This window comes from Polypterus senegalus, chromosome 4, assembly GCF_016835505.1.
Source record: "Polypterus senegalus isolate Bchr_013 chromosome 4, ASM1683550v1, whole genome shotgun sequence".
In the NCBI taxonomy this organism is placed as follows: domain Eukaryota; kingdom Metazoa; phylum Chordata; class Cladistia; order Polypteriformes; family Polypteridae; genus Polypterus; species Polypterus senegalus.
Window position 1 is genome coordinate 25,160,328 of NC_053157.1, and position 25,093 is coordinate 25,185,420.

Consider the following 25,093-nt stretch of genomic DNA (forward strand, 5'->3'; position numbering starts at 1 on the left):
TAACTCCACTGCACAGCACATTGAGACCGTGCCAGTTTAAGCATACAAACAGACCTGACAGAATATGAGGAAACCAGATTTGGAAAAGGAGAACATTTGCAAGAACCAATTCATCTACTGAAATTCTTGTCTTTAAATCTAAACCAAGTGAAATTCTGTCAGTTATGTTCTAATGCTCTGTGCTACATGTCAGCAGCTGAACATAAGAAAATATTTAAAAACTAACACAAATATGAAATCTAATTAGAAATAAAAATCATCACGGGTTCAAAGCTCATATTTCCAAAAGAGAGACAACTGAAAATTGCAGAGTATTACAAAAAAATATGGTGTCACCCAGGAGACAAAAGTACTCATACAATACAGAGATGACCTCTGAGCTTCTAAGGCAGGAATCGTACACCGCAGGATTAAAAGACCTCACAGGCAGACACAGTGTCAAAGGCCAAAATTCATCATTTAGCCTCTTGAGCTCATCCAGAAAATAAAACAAAAAATGGAATAGAAACTAAAAAAAAAAAAATGATTTGCACGTACTGCAATTTGAAAACTAAAAAAAAGTGACTTGCCAACCTTTCTACTGGATCTAAAACAAAGACCACTGGAAGCAGTTTTGGGTGCCTTTAGGAATGAAATAACAAATGACAGCAGCAGGGAACCATTTGATGAAAAAAATAAGTACATTTTTATGATAGTGATGCCATCATATGAAAATATGTGTTTTCTAAGCTTATAAAATACATATTTTGTCTTTCTGCAGTAAATTGCAACCCCTAATGACATGACATTAACAGAGAAACAGTTTGAGCTTTGGGACTTTTAAGGTACACCAAAGAAAAAAGGTTCTCTCTAAAGATTAAATAGGACAAAATCCTAACCTACACTAGCCGATCCATCATTTACTGTATTAGCTGACAGTGTAGCGTAATTAGTGTTAAAAGGTAAAAGATTTCACTTTATCTTTCTCAGTGAAATGGGTGCCCTTTTCTGATATGCATTTGACTTAGGAAGTACATCTGTAACAGGAATAATAAGGCTAGACTCAATACTTCACTTCAAAATCATTTTGCGTTTTATTTTTAATGAGAGTAAACCATCCATCCAAAATCATATCCATATTACATAATAAGATACTCAGCTACTAAACTTCTCGAATCAGTTTCTATTATAGTCCGTTCTTGTTTATAAGATGAATGCTTACATTTGCTATCTTCGGCACTTCCCATTTTACCAAAAATACCACCACACAAAATTTACATCCTTAGTCATGTTTCTTTGTCTAAGTTTACAACTTATCTTTATCATTGCTCAAAGTGATTGCATTACAATTTGACATAAGCAAAAACAAATCATAAGAGAAAAATGTTGCATTATTTTGGGTTAAAAATAAGCATCTTACCTGCAAAGCTTATTTTTATCATTTACTATTTATCACTTAATTCCCATCTAAACTATCTGCTTTAGGTTTTAATTGTCTTCCCTTCAAACCTATGCAATGTATCTCCTTCTGCAAAACTATGAAAAGTGTGAACTAGTTCATAATGCTGCTGCTGCTAGAGCAGTGACTCTAACAAACACTGTGATCATATTACTGGCTTATCTACACTGACTTAAACTCTCCAACAGGCTTAATATATTGTATAAAGTTATAATCTCAAAAACTGTGGATTACTATGTTTGAATACACAATTTCATCTCATTAATATCAAAAATACTCAACTTTCAGCAGCTCTATCCATGGGATTCCATCTGCCTTAATTTCTACAGTTGTTCTTGCATTTACTGCTTTACACGGTCTCTCCTTAACATCCCATTGACAGATTTGTCAGTATACTCTCTCACACTCTTGATAATCTAAATTCAGCAAGAAGAATATGGGGACACGGTTGGAAACTAGTCATGGGCAGACTGTTCAAAAATGTTAGAAAGCTTTTCTTCGTGCAAAGGACAATAGACACATGGAATAAATGGTCAAGTAGTGTGATAAAGGGCAGGTCCTTGAGGATCTCAGATCTTCACATATGATGTTATTTTAGTGAATTAGATGGACAAGCTTTTTGGGTTCGAATTGCATGTTCTCATCAAAATTTTTCTAATCTTAACTTCTGCTCAGTCAGTTTTTAGCATTGCATTTTATTGTATTGCAAATTGTGTTTTAGAAATTAAGTTAAAATGTGAATGGGAGGATTGTAAAGTACCTAATGTGAAATTTGCTCAACAAAAATATTCAACTGATTGTTTTGGATAAACACATCAGGTATTACCAAAATCAGGGAATAAAAAATACCAATCAAGGACTCTGAATGCAGATAACTAGCAGATTTACACCATTTACTTAGTTATTATATGAAATACGTATTTTACATACCACCATAAGAGGTCAAAAATCTTTTTTTCACTACCATAAGAGGCCAAGAAATCCTTATAATTTATTATATAAAATTAACACTTTTTAAATATCCCAATCTTTTACAGAGATGGTACAAATATGATAATTATTTACTATAATTTATTTACTTATTACTATAATTCTTGAAACTTGCTTTAAGTTGCAAGTTTAAACTGGTAAAATAGTGTATTATGAAAATGTTATTTTTCTAGAAGAATCCGAATCAAAAGACACCTTACTGGATAAGTCAAGCCTGGAATATGAGCCAGCAGAGACAAAAAAAAAAAAAAAAAAACACGTGAAAGTGACAGCCAATCTAGCCAGTGAACAGCTCTCTGAATTATGTATCTGGAAAAATAACAACACAAAAAAAAATTCTCATTTTTGGAAGGTGTCCAATGCCTAAGAATTATGATGAAAAAAACTCATTGGGGAGTTCCCTATTGCAGGAACCAAAGAGAAAAAAAACAAAAACTCACACACCCCCTGTGGCAAAGCTGAAGGGTGCCGGTTACTAATGTGTAGTATAATGTCAGCTGCAATGCTTTGTTTGAACTGATAAAAGAAATAAAAAAGGCAGACGGCTTTTGTCTTTTAGACTAACCGGCACTAAATCACAAAATGAGAAGAACATAAGCAAGCCCCTCTGATTTTCATTGACATTCAACTGAGTGGTGGATTTTGTGGTTTTCATTTTCTTGTCACAAAAAGTCTCTCTATGTAAAGTGTGTAGCCACAGAAATGCTCAGAGCTCCCATTAATGTCGAGAAATTATCAGTTTCCAGCAGGTCCCCTGGGAAAACAAAAATAACACACTGACCTAAAAACACTAGGCCTGTGTTTCACTTTAACTTTTGCCTATATGGTAAAGTGAGATGAATTCAAAACATAACATTCTCCCTCCTCCTCCAGGGAAAACATTAGCACACAAATGTCCTCATTACTGTTTAAAATAGGACTGTTCCTGACCTACTAATGTGACATAAAATCTTTAAGGTGAATTAAACATTACTTTTCAGAGTATTACAGTTAATACACCTTATATTCCAAGAACTAATTAAAATATACTGTACATGTGACTGCTCAAGTTTTGCAAATGCTAGTGTCCTCCATAACTTTTGGGGGAAAAAACACATTTTTTCCTTGATTTCAAGGAGCCGCTCCCCAGTTCAAAAATGCAAATCTAACAATTCAGACATGCTTAAAGTAAAGTACACACTGCAGACTTTCAGGGATTTGCATACATTTCAATATTACAAAAAAATTACAACACTTTTTATACATGGTCCTCCAATGTCAGGGTACCATAATGTTTGGAACAATTGGCTTCATTAGTGCAGCCATAAGATCCCTAGGCTGGATTCTACTCTTTTTGTAGTCTGCAGTTGCCATTGTTTAACATTAGGACAAGAGCTGTGCCAATGAAAGTCAAAGAAGCCATTATAAGGTTGAAAAACAAGAATAAAACCATTAGAGACATCAGTAAAACCTTAGGATTACCTAAATCAACTGTCTGGAATATCATTAAGACGACAAAAAATGCACTGGTGAGCTCAATAATCAGGGGCTGCTAGGCCAAGGAAGTCCTCCACTGCTAATGACAGAAGAAACCTCACTATGGTGAAGAAAAAGCCCCAAACTCCTGCCCGAAAGATCAGAAAAAGTCTTCAGGACACAGATAGATGTGTGTGTGTGTGTGTGTGTGTGTAAGTGACAACTATCTGCAGAAGAAATACAGAGGCAACACTGCAAGATGCAAACCACTAGTTTGCCAAGAGTGATGGCAAAAGCAAAATGTGGAGATGAAAAGGAACTACCCAAAATGGAAAGCATACCACCTCATCTGTTAGACACTGGTGGTGGGGGTGTTACGGCTTGGGCATGTATGGCCTCCATGGGTCCTGGCTCACTTCTCTTCACTGATGATGGAACAGCTGGTGGCAGTGGCACAATAAACATCTTATCTGTTCAAGATCCAGGAAATGCCTCCAAACTACAAGATAATGATCCCAAATGTGCTGCTAAGGCAAAACAGGAGTTTGTAAGAGTTAAAAAATGTACAATTCCTAAATGGCTAAGTCAGTCACCTGACTGAAACCAAATTGAGTTTGCCTTGCATGTACAGAAGAGAAAATGTATGGGGGCAAGCCCCCCAAAGTAAGCAGGTGCTGAAGATGGCAACTTTGAATGCTTGGCACACCATCAGCCCCTGGTGATGTCTATGAATCGCAGACTTCAAGTAGTCTTTGAATGCAAGGGATATGCGACAAAGTACTAAATATGACAGTTTTTAATAGACCTGCCATTGCTATTGTATGTCCCAAACATTATGCTGCGTTGAAATAGGACGACGATATCTAAAAAGTGTTGTCTTTGCTACAAGGTATGGCCAAAATATAAAAAAATGTGTCTTAGTCCCAAACATTATGGAGGTCACTGTATATGTAAATAAATTATTGATGCTAAATATCAGTTTAATCCCAGAGTAGGTGTTAACTCTGGGTTAGGTGCAAGTCTGACATTTAACAAAAACTGCACCTGCAATGCCCAGTTTGCAACAAGGAACAAATGAACCTAAACGACTTGTGATTTCAAACTGGCCTGTGTAAAGTGTGGGTCTGTGAATGACTGACCCCTGAGATGGACTGGTTCCCCCTCCACAACTGTTTCCTACTTTGTACCCAGCTGTGCCAGGATAGAATGTGACCCCTGGTGCCCCTGAATTGGGTCAATTAGATTTGAGAACAGCAAAACAAATATTTCACAAGAGTTGTAACATTTGAATAGAAACCTTAAAACATCGATTGTTGAGAAAAATAAATATGCTTCTCTTGACACAACCTTATGAAAATTAGCCTAAAAACCCATGACATCTCAGAGAGAAAAAGAGTATTATTTCTATCTTTTTACATTTTTTTGACTAATAATTAAAAAAAAAATACTGTGAACACAAAAAGAAATAAATCACTTTTGAAAATATGCCAAGCAATGTGTCGTTCCAGATACTTAACTCAGCCACTTAAAATAACCTTGGCACACTGGGTGAGGCTCACTTAAATTACACAAAAGGTCATTTAAATGACCATGTTTGTGACTCACATGGCCTGTTGTGAATACAACGTCACATTCCAGCTTTCAGGAAGTACAGTAGTAATGCTAAAGGTTGGTTTAACTGCTCAGGAAAAAAGGGATATAGCTTCCATATGGTGTTATATAATTGGGTCATAATGTCCCGGACTGTTTCCTTATTTCATTCAAAAATCTTTAAGCGGTTGAATATTCAAACTTTGCTACTTAAGCATAACAGCACAGTAGACAACGTTCACTACTTTGATCCAACTTCATAGGATTTGCCTACTCCCTTAGATGTAGTCTGATGTTTTGGTTCTTCACTTATCAAATGGCAACATTCTTGCTCTTACAAATATCATCATGACATTGACCTTTACACGGAACTTGCAGTTAAAGCAGTCCATTACTTGTTATCTAGAAAAGCATGGCAAAAAACATGGAATAGTAAGCTTTATACAACAAGCATCAGACATCTTTATCTGGGAACGTCACAACATGGAAACACATTATTCTCCTATAATGGCTCACACAAAGCAAGTAAAATTACAAATCAATTGCAGTATTCAAAGAAACCAAAAATAAAAGATGAAAAACTAAATACTACGAGGGAATGAACTGAAGTAAAATACAGAAAAAAAAATAATAATGAGAATGTAATTGTTTACAAGTCAAACAGGCCAGCTATAATGCTTGTCTCTCATTTTAGACAAACAGACAGATAGCTAGATATATATGAAAGGCACTATATGATACACAGACAGACAGAGAACTTTATTTGTCCCCAAGGGTTTAATCAAAAAGCCCACAAAATCTCTCTTCAAATATGCAAATGCCTTGACAAACCTGGCCACATTAAGATGTCCCTCAAAAGTTTTGCCTTTTTAATTAACGGGCAACCTTCAAGAAGACCCATGATAAACTTATTTTCTTTTCACGCCATGCTTTTATATATTCATTGAGTGACACTGTGACTTGAGTGTTTTTTTACTGCTGCTTCACATCGTCAGCGACAGGGTATAGACCTCAATCTGGTCATTTAATCTCTGCAGTTTGCAGGTTGTCCCCTATTTCTGAATGGATCTTCTACAGATACTCTTAGGCTAACTGGTAAGTCTAAAGTGGCCTGTTATGATCAAATAAAGGATATGTGCAATATAGATTAGTGTCTCACTGTCCATCCAGATTTGGTCCCTGCTTTGTGTTTGTAGCTTTTGAGATTTGCTCAGGCTTTGCACAATCCTGTTGATCAATCTATTTTTATTGTCCCATTCAGTTCCTATCTTGTGTCACATTGCTTTCTGGTATACCTTCCAGTTCCTCTTGATAAACGGCTGAGATTAAACAAGCTCAAAAAAAAAATAAATAAATAAATAAAATGGTGATGGATGATGAAAGGATTGAATACTGCTTCTTTCTTTTGCAATTTGCTGAATGGTTAATTTAAACCCAAGCACACCAGAATTGTCTGTTAGGAGAAAAAGACAACCACCACCAACCTTTTCTAATATTGTTGAAGTTCTCCCCTACTTGTAAACCAGCATTTTGCAAGTGATTTCTTTAGATTTTAATAAGACAGAAAAACCATACAGAGGAAGATCTTGACTTTCTATGTAAAAAACTATTATTTAATCAGTAAAATGCTTCAGGGAAATATTGTATTATGTGGGATGAAATGGAAGAATCATGCCTTGTCAAAGAATATATATTATATATGAAGATATATGAAGAGATATATATATATATCTTCACATTTGCATGGTTTAGGGGTGGAAAACCCCTGGAAATATGAAAATTAGCAAATAATACTTTGGCCACCCAAACAGACAGACAAGCATACCACATGACTAACTGAGTGGACCTGTTTAATACAAATTGAGCTTAACTCTGTTTTAACGTATTGTACTGGAAATAAAACAATCACAATTCTTAATATTGTAATTGCACTGACAAGCAGCATCATTATGTGATAAATAACCCATTGTATGAGCTGCCAGCACTACACTGGTATCAGAAACAGAACGGAAAAAGACCACGTACTTAGCAAACCGCCAAGTGCCACTATGTCCCATAATGGGCTTATTTGGCTCTTCGGAGGAGTTACTGGAGAGTGCTGAAGCTGAGCTATGGGATCTTTTGTGCCATTTGCAGTATTAGTATGGCAGGGTCTGGGGCTGATAAGGGAGGCAGCCAGGAGAGCTTGGGGTTAATGGAGTTGGGAAAAAAACTTTGATTTGTCATGGATCTGCAAAGGATGAGCCAGATGACAGGAGTGTTATAGGGCAGCTGTGTAGGGAGTGTCAAAGCCGAGATCCACACTAGGTACGGCATTTATGGCATCAGTTCAGTGAAAACAAACAGCCAAGATATCAGTACATCTGTAGCTCCAGACAAGGAGGTTCGTCATCTCACTTACAACTGACAGAACACTGGACAGATGGGCATTAATCACAGTTCTTTTTTCCCCCCATAATAAATAACTTTTAACATTAAAGATATACACTTGCACTAACAAATATAAAATATCACTAATATTTATACATTCTGTGATTTTATAAGGTATAAATCATTTTCAATACTTTTTTCAGGTTTTTGGCATACACGTTGATTGCGCGTTTTGCGATCTTTTGGCAATCTCCAAAACCAATTCCCATTTAATTGTTTATGTCCAACTCCTGAATAGCCACCATGTGAAGTTTGCAAATGTGGATGGCTGACTTTATTGTCAGAAATCATTACATTTTCTGCTAAGTTACATTCAAACTTCTATCACCTTGTTCATTTTGTGAACACAACAAGTTAGACCTGCTCTATTCACCAAAAATTGCAAAAATTAAGCAAATCTGACCACATGTAACTGACACCAACAAGCATGTTACTCACAGCAACAGCCCTTCTTACTCAAGCCGGAAGTTATGCGTGTTTGGGAAATTGTGGTTTATTGTAATATTTAAATTTTCTTGAGCTTCTGTAAGTAAGCATTTACACTAACTGCAATTTGCACTGTGCGTTTAATTGTGGCAAATAAAATACATTTTCGTATAGAAACATATAGCAAGGAAATTATGTTAATGTGGAGTCACTGTAATTTTTTTATAGATATTTTCAGGTAAATTTTAGATAGTAGAGACTCCCTCTGTTTGAAATTTGGAAGTTAAATTTATGGTTGTGTTTATTCCTCCAGCAGCTGTGGCCATGTTGCTAAGCAAAGCTTAACGTGGTAGTAACAGCACCAAATCCTGGCCAAGAAGCACTGCCACGGTCACACAATCATATAAGGAGCAATCGAGACACCAGTAGGCCTGACAGTACGGATTTAAACTGTGGAATGAAGCCAGAGGAAACATATGCCTACACAGGAAGAACATGCAAACTACAAAACAGGTCTCTCAGCTTAAAAATCACAAATTGGGTCCATCTATCCATCCAATATCCAACCCGCTATATCCTAACACAGGGTCACGGGGGTCTGCTGCAGCCAAGTCACTTTTAAATGTCAACTTTACTTGCTGAGCCACAGTGCAGACCTTTAATCTTTAAAACACGTAAATAGAACAACATGTATAATGACGCCACACCTTACACTTAAGTCAAGGGTGTCTTGGTGACTCTGTGTTTACAACAAGGAATTGCTTGGGAAATTTACTACTAGCAAAGTTATAAATGGTCAGTTTAGAATGAAATAAAAATATACTCAAACATCTTCCACCACAAAGTGCTAGCAATCGTACATATTTGTGACAGTTTAATAATTTCACACTTTCAGCTTTTAATATTCCTTTTATCACTGTTAGTAATAAACACTTGAAATATTACATTAAGATCCCATCTGCTCTAAATAAGCATGTGCCACTTAAACACACTGGATCTGAGCTGGTAAATATATCCAAGCCAAAAAAGATTATTTTTATTATTAGACAGTTTAGCATCAGAATAGTAATGAACTACATATATATTATTTGTAAAAAATAAATAAATAAATAAATAAATAACTGAGAGATTATTTATTGAATGTTGTTTAACCATCATTTCGGTTTTGTTTAGTCACACACGTTAAACCTGCTCTTATTGTTTAAACTACAATATATATTAAATTTTGCTCACATTTTAATCAAGTCATTTACATTAGAGTTAAAACAAACATGACTAAGAACTAATGAGTTATGTCACCAAAGTATCTTTTCTTTAACTTAAAATCTAGTTATCATTTTACACATTTAATTTTCCATTTTTTTCCAAACAAAGGTTTTCATTTAATCTGAAATGATAGGGTAACATTACGACAGGCATAAAAGCACAGAGTCAGAACTGTTGCCTCAAAACTTCAGTGACCTTCATTAAGTTCTGTCCTATTCGTTGTCAGCGTGTTTATCTGTTTCCTGCTACATTCCAAAGATGCACATGTCACTTTAGCTGGTATGCATTAAAGGGTAAGCATATGTGTGTTCTGCTGTAGACTGGTGTCCCATCTTGGATCCATTTTTTCCCCTAAGTGTACAAAGATGCTGAAATGTGGTTCTTCTTTTTACAACCTTATAACAGAAAAAACGGAATTCAAAAAATGAATGAATAGAAAATAACACCACGCAGTCATTATTCAGTGTTAAAGGATTGTTAGACACAACCATGGATTTGTTCCATCAATTGTGGCACTGCTATGGAGTCCTTGAGCAAGTGTGAAATATTCTGCTTAGCTACATAACTAAATATTAAGTGACTAAAGATAAAGTACTTTTAATCAGATAAAGGCACATGTAAGTTTTCAAATGTCAGTCTCTAAGGATTTTCACCTACCACAAAGCTAAGTGAACGTGCTTAAGAATAAAGTAAATCTCGGAGATAAAAATCATAAAGCACAAAGCAATATTTGTAATATCAGATAACAATAAGAAATATTCAACATAAAAAATTATACTTCTCCCATATCTTATATATAAACGTCTGCCTGTGGAAGTGTGTGTGTCTGTCCGGCCCGGAAATGAAAGGTGGGGTTAGGGTAAGGAGGATACACAAGTGAGACAAGCACGGTGGCAAAATGAAACCTCTGAAGAAAGAGACACTCACTTAGCAGCTAATACAGGAGTGAGGTGAGCACATCGGCAAAACAGTATTCCTTTTACTTCTCCTCCCTCCGCTAACACACAAGCAAGGTGAGCACGCCGGAAAAAGGAAACCTCCGAAGAAAGACAGTCACTTATTTGCAAATACACAAGCGATTACGAGCATGTCAGCAACACAAAACCTCCTAGGAGAGAGATGCCGTAGATGGAGTAGTTCCTTTTAATTACCTCTCTAGGACCCCAGGCTTTTTACAGTACGGGCTTACACAGCTAGTAAAGAGTAATTAACATCTTTTATTGGAAGGGATTTGACAGAACTGATATGAAAGTTAGATTAACACATGTGGAAAGAACACCATAGCTGTCCTGTGAGCACTAAGAAAAACTGCCTCTGACTAGAGATGATTTTCCTGACAGTACTACACATTGGAAATGCTTAGCAAAAGCATAATCTCATTGTCATGTCATCTATTTTAGGATGTGGAAACTGAAGCCCCGACAGCAATTGCAGCAAGGCAGAGAACAGCCCTAGTCAGGGAACTTGTCCATTGCAGGTCTAACATATGTACATACCCACACTCACACTCAAGAATAGTCAATTTGGAATTACCTATTGGCCTGACTGGCACATCTTTAGGGTAGGTTGGAGGAAACACATTTGGAGGAAAACCTAAGACGCCACAGGGCGTTCATCCAAAAACCACATAGTGAGTGGGTGCAAGATTTGAACCCACGGCACTGTTTACTGTGTCATCATGCCACCAGGTTTAACAAAAAATAATCTTACATGAAAACAAACTATAATCTGACAATAATATTGATATAAATACCTCTGTTATTTGTTGTTGTACCACACAACAGATTGCCCATTCCCATATAGCACCTCCACATGTCCTCTTCATATGTGTGCTTTTAAGCTAAGTTATTCACTCAGCCATCACCTGTAATCTGTTTGACTAGTACAAAGTTTCACAGAAAATATAAGATCTCGTTGGAGATTTGTCACATAGAGTGGACATAGGGAGTCCTTCAATGCATGATGGTGTAGTGGATATGGCTCTGAACTTTGGACTTCAGATCCTAAGGCTGGGGGTTTAAATCCTGCATCTGACACTGTGTGAACATGAGTGCATCACTTCATCTGCCTGTGCTCCAAATGGAAAAGCAAAAGAAATCTAGCCAATTGTATCTCAAATGGTCTAAGTGGCCTTGGTTAATGGTGTCAGCCATCATCAACAATGATGAAACCAATGACTCATTGACCATTGTATGGCTACTAAATATACAATCTAAACATTCCCTACAGCCTAGGTGATCTTTTTAAGCTCCTGACCCATATAGTTAAAGTAAACCTTTATGACTCGGAGTCCTGTCACGTGCAAAAAGTTCGCTGATGACACTGCTATTGTGGGCTGCATCAGGAGTGGGCAGGAGGAGGAGTACAGAAAGTTAATCAAAGACTTTGTTAAATGGTGCGACTCAAACCACTTACACCTTAACACCAGCAAGACCAAGGAGCTGGTGGTGGATTTTAGGAGGCCCAGGCCCCTTATGGACCCTGTGATCATCAGAGGTGACTGTGTGCAGAGGGTGCAGACATTTAAATATCTGGGGATGCAGCTGGATGACAAATTGGACTGGACTGCCAATACTGATGCTCTGTGTAAGAAAGCTCAGAGCCGACTATACTTTCTGAGAAGGTTGGCATCCTTCAACATCTGCAGTAAGATGCTGCAGATGTTCTACCAGATGGTTGTGGCGAGTGCCCTCTTCTACGCTGTGGTGTGCTGGGGTGGCAGCATAAAGATGAAAGACGCCTCACGCCTGGACAAACTTGTTAAGAAGGCAGGCTCCATTGTAGGATTAAAGTTGGACAGTTTAACATCTGTGGCAGAGCAACGGACACTAAGCAAACTCCTGCCAATCATGAATAATCCACTGCATCCACTTAACAGTGTCATTTCCAGGCAGAGGAGTAGCTTCAGTGACAGACTTTTGTCACTGTCCTGCTCCACTGACAGACTGAGGAGATCGTTCCTCCCCCACACTATGCGACTCTTCAATTCCACCCGGGGGAGTAAATGCTAACAATAATTTTATTTTAATTTTTTTCATTTTTATTACTATTTAATTTAATATTGTTTCTTTGTATCAGTATACTGCTGCTGGATTATGTGAATTTCCCCTTGGGATTAATAAAGTATCTATCTATCTATCTATCTATCTATCTAAACCTTTCATACATTCATTGCTTTGTGTATTTTCCATGAAAACCTTTAAAACTAGACTGCTTGGGGGGCATAAAGACATGCCAAAGAAAGACAAATACTATTAAATAAAAGTTAGACCGAGAGTGAATCTAACAATCTAACAAAATACCAGTGTTGTCTAGAGATTATGAGTAATAGACTCTGGCCTTAAAAAGACAAAAAGAAGGAAGATGTGAAAGAAAGAAAGAAAGAAAATCTGTACCACCTCAGGTTGTTATTAAGATACACATTTAGAGATTAATGTACCAACATTTGCTAAAGGCCACAAAAAAAGTCAAGAAAATTCACACAAACAGACTCTGTAATGAAATATTGAATTGATGGCAAAGGTAATACAGAAGATTTATGAACCAAAAAATTCTAGTGAAAAAGACAGAACAAGAAAAACCTGAAATTATGTGAATGGCAAATAAATGCTTCCTAGTTCAGCTTATTTAAAGCTCAAAACAAAGCAATAACATTTGTACAAACAATTTTTTTCCAGCTAGCCAATCCATATTCACAATGTAAAGTACCTGTATGATATTCTGTCATTGTAAAATATTTTGTTCTTATTGTTTAAGGAATAAGGTATGCTGTACAGTGTCTAAACATCATAAGATTTCACTTTAGCCATGTGTCACAGTACAAATATGAAAATATCAAAAATTCTGTTATACAGGTAGAGTACCTCTTGCAAAAGTCCAAATATTCTTACATCAGAATAATGTCTTCATTTAACCAAGTAAGCACATGGTAGCATCACAAACAATGAAGCAGGTTAAACAGCAAAGACACAAAGTAAATACTAGCAGCCCGACAGGCCTCACAAATGTAAGCTCTATGTTTCTGTCTACCTGGTGGTGTGACTTGCCCACCTGTACACCTCAAAGTTTATGTATGAAGCAGCATATAATTTCTTTCTTTCCCTCTCTCTATCCTGTCCTCCGTGCACACTTCCTGCCTGTGAAGTGGAGTCCCTACCTGGACCTTGCCACTTGAAGATCAATGGGATATTGGTACTGGCAGTGTGCCTTTTAAATCCCATTCAGAAGTTACTTTTAGGGCAACCCATGAAATCACTCAGGAACTACATGCACATCCTAGGGTCATCCATCCGGACCTCTCACCCATGTATCCCAGAACAGTTTCCTCAAGGCTGCTTTTAATATTAAAGTCTCAGGCATCCTTAGAACATATCAGCCAGAGAATTGCAATCCTTGATTACACCTGTTCACTCATACAATGGCACTTCTAGTGGCTCTCAAGTTGTCAGGGCCATTTTACCTAATAGAACATTATATAATAATGACAAGAACAGGCCATTCAGCCCAACAAGTTTGTCTATCCTCTTCACATTGATAAAAGGCCACAGTAAGTGCAAGAAGAGCCAAGGCCTAGACATCACTGGTCACAATCATGCAAAATTTAAAGCACACTCAAATGACCCCAGCACTCATGCAAAAATGGGCCTTGTCAAGTGCCACTAACTGCTCGTTTAGCATTTACAGATTCCTTTAGGGTAAGCAACCTAAGACATGGATCTTTTCTGAAACAGATGTATATACTGTATCATTTAAAAAAAATGTTTGGTAATGTGAGTTGTTTACACACCTGAGTGACTGAGCTCAACTGTACCAATGTAAGACTGCACATTAATGCCAAATGCAATGTAAATGAAATAATGTCATGAAATGATCATTTTTGTCTTCACTGAGCATAAGTCATTAGCAAAAAGATGATATTTTATTATAGTAATTTCAATAAATATCCATATATATTTTAATAGTATAAATCTTAACGACACCCTGGTCCTTATTTCTGAAACTTAATATTGTTTCAAATGCAAGCACAAATTAGCACACTTCACATTAACGAGCATGATTATTGTTTAGTTTTGACTAAGAACATTGTAAAATTTTATGAAAACAAAAGCAGCAATTAGTTGCTAAATAACTGTTTAAATTTTATCTGTTACCACACCAAATAAAACACTAAAGAAGCACGATCTGTCTTCCTGTGAAAAATGGCAGAGATTAAAAACTTTTTGATGCAATTTAATGAAGTTAAAAACACCCACTCATAACATCTGTATGCGATTATATATATCTGTGTATATGTATTATATACAGAACACATGCACATACTGTGCATATATAGACACAGTATATTATAAATAGAGAAAGTGGGTTTAGAAAATGGATTTCTGGAAATAAAGAATCGATAAACAGGCCATTCAACCTGTTGGACAAAGTCTGCTGCTACAGTATTATTAAAAACATTTTAACTGGGCAGAGGTGTCAGAGGTTACATTTAAAGCAGTCAACTAGGCTACAAAAAAAAAATAATGAAATTGAATTCCATGCTTCAACAATATGGGGACAATTATTAGTAAGTTTATTTCAATAAAATTATAAATGAAACTGTTTTAATAGTTCAAAGTTGGCACACTTGCACATTTTATTCCTTACTCAGTGTCAGGCAATAAGGCGGTGGTTGAGTTTAGCCCTGCAGACTTGAATAGCTAAGCCATCCATTCATCTCCTAAACCCGCTTTATCCTTAACAGGGCTGAGGGAAGTTTTTAAGCAATCAAACTAAACTGCATAAAGTTATGAATGACAAGTAATTCCACGTAGCATAAATATTACAAATTTCTAGATTTACGGTAGTGTGGAATCTATTACTGCATTTTTCTAAAATTTCTTTCTGCTTGTTTTTTTTATGATTCTTTTTACCATTCATTTGTATAATTTACACAAGGCCTTTTTGTATCTATTCGTTGTTACCCATGAGCCTGGTCACTGACATGTCATTACAGGTGATGTCTGTAGGAAATCAATATTTAAGGCGATTTCGTCCTGCATTATCCAACTGTCTGGTGTGGTCTATGGCTGGCTTGTCATCCCGGCCAATACCCCCAGGCCGCCAGATGGAGGTCTCCCTGCAGCATGGAGGTGCCCAAGCTACCAGCAGGGAATCATGGACGATGGAGTTTTCCTTTACAGCCCTGCTGGATACCACAGGGGCCAAAAGAGGACGCTGCAGGGAGGTACATAGAGTCGTTTGTGCCCTATAACCCGGAAGTGCGACTGGGGAGATGACGTACTTCCGGGATGAAGAGGAGGACTTTTTATCTGACCCAGAAGTGATAAGGAGTCACATGGACTGAAGGATGGGAAACACTTCCGGGTCAGGGACTATAAAAGACTGGGAAAAACACCAGAGCGTTGAGCTGAGCTGGGTGGAAGGGTGGCAACGCGTCTGGGAGTGGTGGATTGTACTGTTATTGATTATTGGTTTATTGTATTGGTTGAGTATTGTGGAGTGGAGGGTGCTTTGTGCACTATATACTTCAAAAATAAATAATAATTGGACTTTTACCTGGTGTCTGACGTATTGTCCGAGGGTTCAAGAGGACGATAGCGCCCTCTATCTGTCACACTAGATAAATAACACACCAATTTTGCTGGGCTAAGCTTTTTTAAAGTTGATTTAGTACCAGAACATACTTTTTTGACAACTTTACTAATTAGTGTATGAGCTTTGGTTTTTTGCTTTCTTCTGGTCTTAACTTTAACCCGTTCAAGGCTTTGTTTCACTCCTCTCGACGTCCTTTTCCTACAAATGCCTGTCACATCATCACTGTCATAACAATCGCATTATCAAACCAACTTAATCCATTATAGAGTTACAGGGAGCTGCAGCTCATCCCAGCAGCACAGAGTGCAAGGCAGGATCCAGCTCTGAACAGAGTTCCAGTCTAGTCACGAGGACACACACACACACACACACACACACACACACACACACACACACACACACACACTTACACAGTCCCATGGGGCCAATAGCCAGTTAGTTATCTTAAGAGATGTAGCAGAAAACCACACATTGACAAAAGGAGAATTTGCAAACACAATAAGGGCAATGACTTAGAACAGAATTCCAAACTCTAGAAGCCTGATCCATGATTCAGTGTGTTACCAACTGCACCACAACCCCACAGCAAACAGATGCTGTAATTAATTTTTGCAAATATATTGTGTCGGGTTCAGATATTAATTAGCATAGAAGCAATCACTCATGAGCCAAATCTATACAAGTTGTATCACTGTAATGTACATTTGGATGCGATTTATTTCAACTGAACCCGAAAAACACAAGGGTGTGGAATGGGACTGCAGGTATTACATACAAAAATGTTGTGGCTGATATTTAAAGACTATACTTATGGAAGGCATAAGGTGGGGTAGCAGAGTAAAGGAAGAAAAATGTTGTACAGATCATGTTCCATGTTCAGTGATAAACAATAACAGGTGAGCTCAAAAATAAAGCAAAGGAAACACATGACTAACCCCTCGTGGGACACCTCACAGTGCATAGCCACTATGGGCCCTAAATTAAAGATACCTCTTTGATGAGTGTTCCCTGGGCTCTAGCAATTAGAGCCTAACCATAAACACTGCTTGATGATGATCCCATAAGTGGTCTAATATGCGACACTGCCCTCCTTCTCTAGACATACTGCTTTTTTTCTAATTACGAGCAAGTAGTGCTGAGCTCTCAATCCTAATGACCTACATACTTCTTGCATGTGGAAATTTATAAAGAGCATTAATGACAGAAGGCTGCCTCCACAATACCTTGTGGCATACCTTGGATTCTAGGTACAGGAGAAAGTAGGGTGAAATGACATCTTTTATTGGCTAACTAAATAGATTAAAAATGCAAGCTTTCAAGGGAGCTAAGGCCACTTCATCACCTTGCCTGATGAAGGGGCCTTAGCTGCCTCGAAAGCTTGCATTTGTAATCTATTTAGTTAGCCAATAAAAGGTGTCATTTCACCCTACTTTCTCCTTTATCAATCTATGGCTAACACGGTAAAACACTCTGTTGCTTTGGATTCTAGGTGGAATTGTACCTTGTCCCTATTACAGCTAGGAAAGGATCAAAAGACCAAGGACAACAGTAATGTAAAATAAGGAGAGTGATACTAACATGTGTGTTGAAGATTAGCCAAGATTTATCAACTACTGTTTAGTGTTGTAAACTGCACTGGCACACTGGCACCAATTGCAATGATTTCTACATACTGTACACAGACAACCATCTACTTTAATTCTTTGTATTCTAACAAGAGAACTAATATTGCAAACGAGATATCCATGATACACTAGCAAATTGCATTGCTAATGTTTATGTTACACCTCATGATGGGTGGGCTAAAATGCCTTTTTTCCCTCCTCTAACAGCAGATTGTGAGCAATTAGTAAGTGGAAAATTAGTAGGAAAAACCACTTTGGCTGGTGAAAAAGCAACATTTAATTAAGGGACTGGAAACAAAACACAGTTTATAACTTCATTTCAACTTGTCAGTTATTTTTTCAGCAAAAAAAAAGAAGAAAAAAGGTAATAAAAAAAAGGTTGGGCCTCACAAGCATAATTCAACTGCCATGCTAATGTAATTGATGACAAAGTGAAAAAATAAAAGAAAGTGGTAACACCAAACTAAAAGATATCCAGAAGACATCTTTAGATTTCAAGTCAAACATTTGTACTTATTCATATCTGAATGTGTTAATAATAAAAATATGTATGTGTTTACCATATGCACATAAGGTTAAAGTAAAAGCAGGACCCTAATAGCCAATCTTACTGGTGTTTTTGCTCTTGATTTTTACCAAATGATCACCATGTTTACAATGGTGGGTGCATGTGGGAAATATCCACACATGGGCAGCAGGCTTCAACACTAAGCATGGTTGATATTTAGTACCTTTACGATGCATTATTCTGGGAAAAGATGCAATTTACTTTAATTTTCAGAACCCACCTTAAAGGGTACATTTTAATGAACAGAATCTCTTCAAATATACTCCTTGTATATTTGCTTACTAATGAACCGTCTATTAATAAATTCAAGCATTTTCCATTTGCTCTCTGTAGAAAATGAGCATATGTGAAACACAAGATTCACTATATTTACTGTGTGGATAACATATACGCTCACCGGCCACTTTATTAGGTACAGCTCTTCAAGGGCTTATTAATGCAAATATACAATCAGCCAATCACATGGCAATAACACAGTGCATTTAAGCATATAGCCATTGTCAAGATGACCTGCTGATGGGCTGGGTCTGAGTGATTCAGAAACTTCTGGAGTTTTTATGCACAACCATCTCTAGGGTTTACAGAGAATGGTCAGAAAAAGTGAAAATATCTAGTGAATGGAAGTTCTGTGGTCAAAAATGCTTTGTTGATGCCAGAGGTCAGAGTAGAATAGCCAGACAGGTTCGACCAGACAGAAAGACAACAATAACTTAAATAATCCCTCGATACAACTAAGGTGTGCAGAAGAACATCACTAAACGCACAACATGTTGGACCTTGAAGCAGATGAGCAACAGCAGCAGGAGACCACACCAAGTGCCACGTCTGTCAGGTAAGAACAGGCAACTGAGGCTACAATGTGCATGGACTCACCAAAATTGGACAACAGAAGATTGGAAAAAACTTTGCCTGGTCCAACGAGTCATGATTTCTGCTGTGACATTTGGACGGTAGGGTCAGAATTTGGTGTCAAAAACATGAAAGCATTGACCCATCCTCATCCTGACTTGCATCAATGGTTCAGGATGGTGGTGGTGGTGGTGTAATGGTGTGGGTTATGTTTTCTTGGCACATTTTGGGCCCTTTAGTACCAACTGAGCATCATTTAAATGCCACCACCTATCTGAGTATTGTTGCTGACCGTATTTTCCCGTTATGATCACAGTGTGTACCCATCTTCTGATGTCTACTTCCATCACGATAACACACCATGTCACAAAGCTCAAGTCATCTTAAACTTGTTTTTTGAACATGACAATGAGTTTACTGGACTCTAAAGGTCTCCACAGTCACCAGATCTCAATCCAACAGAGCACCTTTGGGGTGTGGTGGAATGGGGGATTCACTTCATGGATGTGCACATTAGAAATCTGTAGCAAATGCATGATGCTATGATGTCAATATGGACCAAAATCCCTGAGGAATGTTTCCAGCACCCCGCTGAGTTATGTCATGAAGAATTACAGCAGTTCTGATGGCAACAGGGGGTCCAACCCGACACTAATAAGGTATCCGGTTAGAGTATTTGAGAACATAAGAAACAAAATGAAGCTGACCACTGCTGAAGTCAGATAGATTGGTTTTATAAAGGAGATGTTCTACAGAGGTCTCAAATATGATGAGCATGTGGTGGAAGTGATACATGGCTCTCCTGTAATACTGTGGAGTTTATGCAGCAATAACCATGTGATATAGAAGCAGAACTGAAATGGGCTACATTTTACTGTTTGTCTCTCAAATACTACAATATTCATATACTAACAAATGTAATTAAAACAGGTATATGCTCTTGTGTACTAACACATGCCCTAAGTGTTTGCCATATAAACAGAAGAAAGCCAGTTTCCCAACCCTGGCTAGGAGGCAAATTCAGGAAAATGAACACCACAGACCCGTGAAGAAAGAATGGTGAATTGAGTCATAGTTTGTGAGTTAGCAAAAGAACAATGTAGCCTGCAGCAAAATGGATAACAATGTTTTTGGAAAGCAAGAAATGAGTAGTTTATAATTGAATTGTTAATTAAGGTGTTATGAAAGCTTTGAAAATTAAGTTTAATCATTGCTTAAAATAATGAATTTTACCTTCAAGGGTTTGATTTGGTCATGTGCAAATGTTAGACTCGCCCTGTAATTAGCAAAAGGATATGAAACTGGCCTATGTGTGAGAAAGTACATCAAAATGTGTCTTAAAATGGTACACCTAAATATTATAAATAAATTGCAAAAAGTTATAGATTCTGTATGCTTTATAAGCTACAGTATGACATGGGTGAAAAGGCTTTGGTGCAATGAAGCAAACAAGGCAATGGAGGTGCTTAAGGTTAAAAAAAACACCCATTTCTACGGTGTCCCAAAGTGAGTTTGTACAGCACCTAACAAAAACTGCATGATGAAGATGAGAGAAATTCAGTCAAATACTGGAAAAAAACATTACTGAAATAGCTAACAAAGAAAAGGGAACAAAGATTGTCTAAGGTACCCAGTTAAGTGTCCTGTGAATGATGCTGAAGTAATATACTACTGTGGAGTAAACATCCTGGTAAGAAGACAAAAAAAATGAGTTCAAAAAGATACCTGAAAACAGATTATGACAAGTGTTTCATCTGAAAGCTTTTGCTAAAAAAGCTCACACTGCAATTTTTGATAAACAGTAAATGGAAAACCTGAAGACTAAAAGGAAGAAGTAAACATGGCATGACAGGCAACACAGTCCAGTCACTGTCTGTGTGGTTTATATGTTTCCACCCCAAGAACATGAGGATTTTTTTCTGGATAAGTCTTTTTTCTTTCCACATCCAAAAGCTTAGTAATGCTACATTAGCCCAATTCCACTACGTGCAGATTTCTCCAGGTGCTGCCCAGAGTCAGTTCCTGTCTTACATTCTCTGTGGCCATAATGGGCCCTGGTTCATCCTCAATCCTAAAAGCTGGATTAAGCATTTAGAAATTGGAAGGAAGGATAAATGGTGGAATACAGAATTAGTTTTCATTTCAATAGAACAGAAGCTATCACTGGGTGATGTCTATCATTGTAAAATACTCTTAAATTTGGTACATTTTCAACAACTAGTCGTGACATTGAAAGAAGATTATTAAAACGTTAATTGGATCCTTTAAGTGCAAGAGAACTTTGGAAGACAATAATAAAAAATTGCAAAAATTGCAAAATCCTGGATTTCATGCCACTATGCAAAAGTAAAATGATCAATGCACAGTTACCATGAATCATACAATAAACAGAAATAGAAGAACTAGGTAACAAAGAACTGTAGGCATATTCCATGACATTTCATACAGTTCTGAGCTGCACGCTCTTCAGTTTTAGCCAAATATGCTCTTAACCTCTACTGCAGTGAAACTCAGTCCCCAAGTCTGAGGAAACACCGCTATTAACATTCTCATCATCAGACAACATTAACACTATATGCTATAAAATCTAAGGGAACGTCAAGAAACTCACTAAACAATTAAGAATTAATAAACTGCAAACTAAATAAACTTGTAACCACAGTAAGGATATTACTAAAATTAACTAAGTACATAACAAAAAGGTATAAAAATAAGGATACTCTCATCTTAACCATTTGGCAACCTATTAGGAAAGAAAAAAAAATTCTGATGGGCACAACTGCTTGTCTTTGATGAACCAGGGGGGAAAATAAATACAGCTTTACCACCCATGTGCTAGACAGCTGAAGATTATCTTACAAGAACAGAAATAAAGCAGCCCTCTTAAATGAGCGTCATAGCTATCCTGCTGTCGCTGTTAACAAGTACGGTATAAGGACACCATACTCCTTACTATGTACTTGTGCACTGTGTTAAATGCAAAACCATGAAAATACACACTGCAGATGGTAAGCAGGTAAAAATCCTCACATTCTCTGGATGTATTCTTGGGTGCATACTGTTTAGCCTTGACATCTTTACTGATGTCAAACTCAACATTTAAAGAGTTGACAAGTTGTTTCCTGCTACACAAATCATATTCCTGTTAACTATACTGGTCAGCGGATGAAAGACTAGTTATAGCTCACTCTAAAGGGAGGAAAAAAGGAAACATTTGCTTTAATTCAAGCCAGGCTTTATAATTAGTCTTTTTAAAAGAGCCCTATACCCTGAAGAGTATTCAGTGTCCCTGGAAATGTACCAAGTAGTAATATGATAAGGGGTACTTATCAGGGTTTCAATTCGTCATGCAAAACTCTTGTGGGAAACATGTTTCAATAAACAAATTGTGAGCTCTGGTGCTAAGAAAAGGCACAATCACCAATGATTGTTTACTGCCAAATACCTCTACAAGATACCAAACAGTGGAATTCTGATACTGTTGGCTTTTCTAAATTATTACTCAACCTTTAAGGAACTTAAACAGACACCTTTTAAAAACAGCCTCTAAGGTTTACAATATATTCATTTAAATAGTATGTAATGTGTCAGTGCTGTAAACACATACATGCATGCATACATACATAGATATATTTCTCACAATCATGTAAATATAAGTACATATAACTATAAATACATGACACAGAGAAGTACAGATATACTAGGCCAATTCCATAAGTAAAGGAAGATTAATATGTCAAATATATGGCATGAGAAGATCGCTGTAGTTCCATTTAACTAGCAGAATGTTATATAGTTTACAACATTATTTCACAATATATGTTGCTTGTATGGCCTCTTAGCCCTTCATTTAAGTATATTTTATCTGTAAAATGAAAAGGAATCCTTCACACCGTATCAGGTTTGTCCTAAAACATGTTCTTAGTTATTATTAATAATAATCATGCAACAAATACAACTGAATAGGCAATAATATATTAAGACTTTAACTGTAAACTCCATAATGTGTAAAATCACAACTAAAATGAAAAAAATGACTAAAGCTGTAAATATAAATAAAACAAGATAACATATACAAAGGAAATATAATTTAGATTCTGATAAAACATTTTCATCAATCCATTTTCCAACCCGCTGAATCCGAACACAGGATCATTTTAAAGATTTTTATTTTACTCACACTTACTTATGCACAAATATATTTAGTTTTCTCAAAAATAAAAAGTTATACAGGCATTACAAAGAAATCACACACTTAGGCTGCCAAAGCAACATGCAAAGCAGCCTTTTACAACACAGGGTGCCCCATAAACTGTTGCTAACATATGCAACCTAAAGGGTGTTCATAGTGAACTAATTTGTCAATAACAGACGTTTTAACATTGTAGGAAGACAAACATAAAAATTAATGAACACAAATAAATACTACAAAGAACTTATGGTAAATAATAAGGTATGCATGCAACTCTAAAAGGGGCACACTGTGTTGAGATTTGCAACACACCAATTTTCCAAGCACTTGCCAGGCATTGTCTGTGCAGATGATTAAAAAGATTAAAAAAAAAAAAGAAGAAGAAAAGCAGATGCATAAATAACTTAATCTGCAGTTTATGAAATTTTGATTTATGATTTCACCAAACACGCCGATCCATGCCTTGTGTTTGTCTATATGAACTTTTCCTGTGTTTTGTTTTTTTTTTTTTATCGTAAATCCATCTGCAGATATTTTATTCGTTGTGCCACTGATGCAATGCAGGAACAGTTTATTTATCCTTAGATGTGGTGAAAAAGCAGAGTTCCCGTGACACTTTTGGAGATGCATAGGAAAAAACTGAATTTGAACCTAGCTGCCTGCCATCATGGTAGAAAGTGACTACTGCGGAAATTTAATAAATGTCACTATCGTTCTTTTGTGGAAGCTGTCCTAAGGGGAATACTACCCAGTACACTAAAACGAAAATTCTTTTTATTCTTTTCTCAATAAAAAAGTACACTTTAAAATGAAATTATTCAGTACTGACTATTTACATTCAGCAGCATAATTAAGACCAAATGAATATAATACTCTTGAGGGTTCGTTTCCAACTGTAGAATACCAATGCCAAGTCAAATTACAACTAAACTGGAAAAGATGTTCTCAACATTAACTAAACTGAGGGTATGTAAATCGTAGATATGAATTGTTTCTTAGATGTTTCCTTTCTATTCATGTCAAATGCCCTTTTCAGCTATGAAGTGCAATTCTCAAGCAGTGACATTAAAGGGTATTCATTACTGGTGACCGATTTTCGTCTGGGAACCATAATATTAAGCGTGGCTGCTGATTACTATATGTTATTATATGTGAGGTTAATGACAACCCAAAAATGAGTTCAGTTAAAGACTGAAAGTGCAATCATCGTCACTATCTACTGATAAGAGGAACACGAATATGTTTGCCCACCAACCAAAGAAAATCTCACACATGTTTATATACTCGTCGCGTGTACTGAAGTACTGAATTTGTAAGGAGTTGGTCTGTCAGAAAAAATGAATTATTCACTTGTACCTTCTTAAAGAAAACTGCATGCAGGATAGTTTAACCATCTGAGAAGAAATGGCTTAAGTACTTTCGGTTCACATTTGCCTTTGGATCTTACCCACTATAATAAAATAAAATTCCTTTTTTTTATTTTCAAGTTAAACTACCTTCACTGCTTGATCATATTGACGTGCGACAATAGAGACCTACGTAAGTAACGTATAAGACAGCAATAGAGTATGGAATTATTTTCTCAATATATTGTTTAGTGTCAGATTAAATCGACAGCTGCTTAAACACATACAAAGTTACGATGTTAAACTAGATATGACACGTTTAAA

General features: G+C 36.7%; 1 protein-coding gene across 4 annotated transcripts in view; it reads right to left on the bottom strand.

The window, feature by feature from the left end:
* Positions 1–25,093, bottom strand: part of plpp1a (phospholipid phosphatase 1a) — a 186,578-nt gene that overhangs the window by 160,479 nt on the left and 1,006 nt on the right. The gene's annotated exons all lie outside the window — the stretch shown is intronic.